Source organism: Artemia franciscana, unplaced genomic scaffold, assembly GCF_032884065.1.
Source record: "Artemia franciscana unplaced genomic scaffold, ASM3288406v1 Scaffold_5074, whole genome shotgun sequence".
Lineage (NCBI taxonomy): Eukaryota > Metazoa > Arthropoda > Branchiopoda > Anostraca > Artemiidae > Artemia > Artemia franciscana.
Window position 1 is genome coordinate 11,330 of NW_027065477.1, and position 6,315 is coordinate 17,644.

The 6,315-nt window shown below is 33.7% G+C and overlaps 1 long non-coding RNA gene across 1 annotated transcript; it reads left to right on the forward strand.

The window, feature by feature from the left end:
* Nucleotides 1-1,177: 1,177 nt before the first annotated feature.
* LOC136043369 (uncharacterized) lies at nucleotides 1,178-5,146 on the forward strand. The gene is made up of 2 exons (XR_010621591.1): nucleotides 1,178-1,555; nucleotides 3,965-5,146. It is a non-coding gene; the product is annotated as an uncharacterized LOC136043369 (long non-coding RNA).
* The last annotated feature ends 1,169 nt before the right edge of the window (nucleotides 5,147-6,315 follow it).

Here is a 6,315-nt window from a genome sequence, read left to right on the forward strand (position 1 = left end):
TAATAGAATCTTAATGAAAATAACACCATCAGGTATAGCGCATCAGAGAACTCTACTGTAGAACTTTCAAGCTCCTATCTACAATGCGTGTTTATTTGTTTGTTTGTTGTTGTTGTTTTTTTTCCCAGGTTTGATCGTATCAACCCATTGGTTCTAAAATGTCGCGAGAAGGCTCATTCTAATTGAAATTCAAATTTCTAGTGCCCTTTTTAAGTGACCAAAAAACTGGAGGGCACCTATGCCCTCTCCCACGCACATTTTCCCCTAAGCTACCAGATAAAAATTTTGAGATGGCCATTCTGTTCAACTTAGTCTAAAACTTAATCACTATGTCTTTGGGGACGAATTAATCCTCAACAATCTCTGGGGGGGGGGGCTGCAAGTTACACACGTTGACCATTGTTTACATATAGTAGCGGTTATTATGAAGTGTACGGACGTTTTCAGCGGGACTTTTTCACGTTGGGGTGGGAGTGAGTCGGGGAGGGGGTTATGTGGGAGGATCTATCCATGGAGGAATTTATCATGAGGGAAGAGAGTTTTCATGAAGGGGGTGCAGGATTTTCTAGCATTACTGAAAAAAACAATGAGAAAATAAATACATTTTTTTCAACTGGAAGCAATGAGAAGCATTAAAACTAAAAACAAACATAAAATATTACGTATATAAGGGGGTTCGTCTCCTCCACTATACCTTGCTCTTTACTCTAAAGTATTTTTAGTAGTTTCAATTATTTATTCTACGGCCTTTGTGATTCGGAGGTCAATCTTAAGGATTTGGGTCAAAATTCAAGCTTTTGTGTAAAGAGCGAGGTATTGACGAAACTTAAATTTCGTTTTATTTATTCATGTGCGGTGAGCCAAAATCAAAACATGCATTAATTCAAAAACGCTCAGAAATTAAATAAAAAAAGCAATTTTTTTAACTGCAAGTAAGGAGCGACATAAAACTTGAAACGAACAGGAATTATTTCGTATATGAAACGGGTTTTCCCCTCCTCAATGCCTCGCTCTTTACGCTAAAGTGTTTTTATTGTTTAAACAGTAGAGTTGTGACAAAGAGTCAAACTTTAGCGTAAAGAGCGGGGCTTAGAGGAGCCCCGCTTTTCCTATACGGAAAATTTTTTGTTTGTTTAAGGTTTTAATGTCGCTCCTTGCTTGCAGTTAAAAAAAAGAAACTTGTTTTTTATTTAATGACGAAGTAAAACCAAAGAACGAAACGGTTTCCAAAAAACGACTATTGTAGATATTTAATTATTGTTTCTCATTTGCGTTCCTGAACACCAAATAATACGACAATTTGGTCAATACTTTGCATTATAAGTGCATAAGGAACTAAAACAAATTGTGCTTTACTCAAAATTGTGCTTTAAGCAAAAAATGCTCACAACGTTATAATTTCAAGATGACATATAAAAAGTGATGGTGCTCTTAAGGATCCTATGGATGATTTTTGTGATGTTTCTTTGATATTGCATCCAGCCGCTGCTAATTTGAATATCCAATACTGTGCAAGAAATGAAGAATACTGCAGGAATATTTAAATTTTATGATGGTAAGAAGTAGCTAATTACAATTAATGGTAATTGGCTTCTGGAGTGCACCCTTTTCCTTTATTTTCGCACCTCTAAATATCCGCTTTATATTCCTAAAAATTATATTTCAAAGTTCTAATATGCCCAAAATTGTGCTTTCGCAAAAACATATTCAGAAAGTTCTGTTTTCATTATGAAAATATACTAAAGTGTAGCGCTTTTTAGACATATTCACTTGACTCAGTATTTTATTTTGTTTCTGCACTAAGCATTGCCAGATTTGATAGTACATATTTCTATGAAAAATTGGGGACAATTCAAATTTTTTTTCTTATCTTAATTGTTCCTTTCCCTTTCAATGAGTCTTAGCGCATTATTGCCCCTATAAAAAAAAATAAAAATAAAATAAAAAAGAAACTAAATGTTGTCTTTGCCTTATTATATCAGATGTAATATGCACAGAAATGCGCATTTTCTTATCAGAGGTAATCTACGAATTAAGATATGAAAATAAAAAAACTCATTTCAGAAGAATAATGAATTTTATTTAATAACAATGCTCAATAAACAACAAAACAAAATATTTGCACTTGACTTGAACTTCTTTGAAAATAGCATTTTCGCAAGATCATAGCACTAGCTAATATTTAGCACTGAATTTTGATTTAGTGGAAGATAAGGCACAAGCTAGCACAAGCTTTTTAACATAAATATTAAAATACAAAATATTAAAAAGGGATGTAAAAACTTGTAAAATATTACACGGCACTATAAAGTATTAAAAAAAAGAACTGTGTTGTATGTAAGCAAAAAATCAGATCATTCTGTTTAATCATTTAGTCCTAATGTTCCTTCACAATTTTTTTTCCAAAAAGCTTTGAAACTACATGATAGCCTCCCTTAAAAATGTTTTTTCTAGATTTTGAACTTTACCTCACGAAACAATCACAATTTGGTCATTATCTTCGCAAAATAGCATCTTTCCTTCGCTTGTCAATCTTAGTGAAAACACAAATTACAATCAAACAACTCGAGAACATGCAAGGAAAATTATAAACTTAGATATTCCGGTAATTACAGCAAATATTTAGAAAGCATAAAACACGAGACTTTTCAACTGCAATGTATTTTTCTTATACATCGCACATTTTTAAAATCCATCAGAAATATGTAGGCCACGCTCCCTTAAGTAAATATTCAAATCCTTTCAAAAGCTTTATCAATATTCGATCTAGAATACTGGAATTAGCTCAAGATTAATTCAAGAAGCCCCAGCTCCATCTCAAAGAAAAGAACACTTCATGGTCCTTACCAAGGGTGGGATCCTGGTTTATTGGGCTATTAAATAAATAATACCCAGTTTTTTCAATTGAAAGTAAGGAGCAACATCAAAATTTAGAACGAACAGAAATGATTACACATATGAGGGGGCTGTCCCTTTCTCAATACCTCGCTCTTTACACTGAAGTTTTGTAGAATATTTAAAAAAGCTTATTATTATAATTAAACGGCCCTTGTGATCTAGGATTCATTATTAAAGGATTTGGACAAAAAGTTAAACTGCAGCGTAAAGAGCAAGGCCTTGAGGAGGGGGGTCCCTTATGTACGTAATAGTTTCTGTTCGTTTTAAATTTTGATGCTGCTTCTTACTTTCAGTTGAAAAACATGTCTTTTATTCAATTTCTGACCGTTTTAAATAATGTGGAAATCAGGCTCTCCCTCCATCGAAAATTCCTTCTCAAATAGAAAGACCCTCGATGGAAAGTTATTCCCGTTTAAAATACCAGCCGCACCAGGAAAAATCCTCCCAGACAATTCCATTCTAGCTGAAAATTCCCTCAAAAAATTTTTGCGGACGGTTCCAGGTGAAAATGTTTTCTTATTACACTTTTATTTGAAAGGATTGTATTTAAAATCATACTGGAAATATCCTCCTCCGTGGAAAAGCTTTTTCACAAATACTCTGGCCCCTAGTAGAAAGTTGCTCCCGCAGAAAATTTCGTCTGGAGAATTTATCACGTGGAAAACTCCCCCACGGAGAATTTCTCCCGTCAAAAATCCCTCCCTTGTACAAAAAGATACTCTAAAAAGCTCCAAACGGTGAAAATCCCCTCGCACAATTCCTCTTAACATCTTCACATGTAAAATTGAGTTGGCAAAGAGAAAGTAAGACTTTCTCTTTGCCAGAGTAACCGATTGAGGTTATTAAGGTGCCTAGTAACCGACTGGGTGCCAAGGTGGTTTAGCAGTTTTAGTTAAAGAAGGTATCTCTTTTCGACGCCTTGCAAACCTGGAAGATTCTCATGAGGAAATGCTTTTTGAAGTAATGTTTATACATTACTGTATATAGTTTATTGTAATTGTTTTTGTTTATTAAAATGATCTTCACCGCGCTTTTACAATCCCGTGTTTCAACACACATTTTTCAGATGATGCGGCAGTTTCAACTTCTGAGAGGAATGACGAGGAGTCGGAGGCAAAACTGGATACTACATTTTCTAATGTTCTCAATTGGTGTTCTTCAAATTTTATTGCTTTGAATGTATCTAAAACTAGTTTCATAATTTACGGCAGAAAGTGAAGTACCTGTCCTCGTATTACCCGAGTTACTTCTTCAAAGTATCTATTATCAATATCTCGGGTGAAAACGGCAAAGTACCTTGGACTTGTGATTGACGAAAGATTATCTTTTGAGACACACATTCAAAATCTACGCTTAAAGATTTCAAGGTATGTTGGTTTAATGCAAAGGTTGTAGCTTTATTTGCCCTACTCTGCTTTACGAATTATTTATTTTGCTCTGATTCAGACTTATATTAACTATTCTCTTCTAGTTTGTTTATCTATATTTAAAAGCCATATTAAATAAATACAGATTTTACAATTAAAGCTCTAAGAATCCTTAAATTTTTATTCCATCACCTATTGAACTTCCACATAAGTCTTCTACAGCATTTTCATATACTTACCTAGATATACTTCTAGTTTCTCAACAATTTAATTTTGGAGCTATTCTTTTCAAATTCAATTATGACATTAAGAAATTACCGCCTTATTACCTCAATCAAAGTTTGTTCTCCCAGTCACAAGATTTACATAATTATAACACTCGACAAAAAAAGAGTATCTACATTGAAAAGTATAGTACTGAGAGACCTAAATTCGCTCCGTTTTTGTCAATAGCTCGGTGCTGGGATGCTTACAAGGATCTTATTGATAAATTTTCCTCTATCCATTTAACAAAAAGGAAACTTAAATTTGATTTAGTTCAGGATTATTTTTAATTAAGCATCTTTTTAATAAGGCAAAGTTATTTCCATTGTTTGTAGCTCTGTGTGAATGTGGACCTCTCAGCTATCTTCCAGAATTGATTTATATTTGATAATATTGAAATTTTTAATTTTTTCAATAATATTGAAAGATCCTGGGATTGTTGCTAGTTTTATATTATTGCTGTGGTATTGTATCTTTGCTGTCATGTTTATCTTCATATTGTAGTGTTGCTATTGTATCTTTGTCTAGGCCTAATTTTTCAAGCTTGTCTCCCCAAGGGCCTATGTGATATATACACATGTATGTGTGATTAATAAATAAATGAACTTGAACATGAACTTGAAGACTAATAAAAAGAAATTCGTATAGTAATTCTGGAAAATTCCCCAGTGTAACATTTCCTCTGAAAAGTTCACCCCCGAAAACGTCCCAATCCATGAAAAATTCTCCCCGTTGAAAGTCCCCTCCAGCAGAAAATGGGCACCCCCCCCACCCAAAATGTGTGTGCACATCCCAATAACAGATACTATATATGAACAATGGGCGAATATTGTAAATTAAGGACCTTTCCCCAAGGTTTGTGGTGGGCCATGCTATCTCCAAAGACTTAATTATTGGGCCTTTTAACTATGCTGAACAAAATGATTACCTCCAAATTTGGTTCAGATGACTTAAAGGAAACAAGAAGTGGGCGGAATAGGGCTAGCTGCCCTCCAATCTTTTTGGCCACTTAAAAAGGGGACTAGAACTTTTAATTTTCGTTTGAATGAGTCCTTTCTAGTTTAATATTCTAATCTCCGTTGAATGCTCTAGGAACAAACCAACAAATAAAAAGGCGTTTGAGATCTTTCTTCTGGAAAAAATGTCAAATTCAACATTTTTTCAGGTGGGAGCTTGAAACTTCTACAATACGGTTTTCTGATACGCTTAATCTGGTGATGGATTTTTCATTAAGATCCCTTGATCTTTAGGGGGTGTTTTCTGCTTTTTCGAAAATCAGACCAATTTCTTCAGGCTCGTACCTTTTCATGAGAAACACTGAACTTATGATTCTTGCACATTTAGAATAAAAAAAAACAAGCAAATTCTTTCGATATACCTACTGATGTCAAAATTACGATTATCTGGATAAAGAATTATCATCTTTTATCTGGGGACGAACAAAAAGAAGGTTGCAAACCAAATGGAAAGATTCTGTAAGTACTTTAAGATAATTCGAACAACATAGTAGGGGGTAAAGAGCAAAGCTTTAAACAGGTTGGATGGGGGTCGAGCCAGCAGATGATTCTTTATTCCTTTTCTGTTATTCTTAGGTGGCTTGGTGGTGCTGTGAGTTGTTAGCGGCAGCAGTAGTAGTATAATATATATATATATATATATATATATATATATATATATATATATATATATATATATATATATATATATATATATATATATATATATATATATATATATATATATAAATAAGTTGTCTGTGTGTGTGTGTGTGTCTGTCGAGTGACGT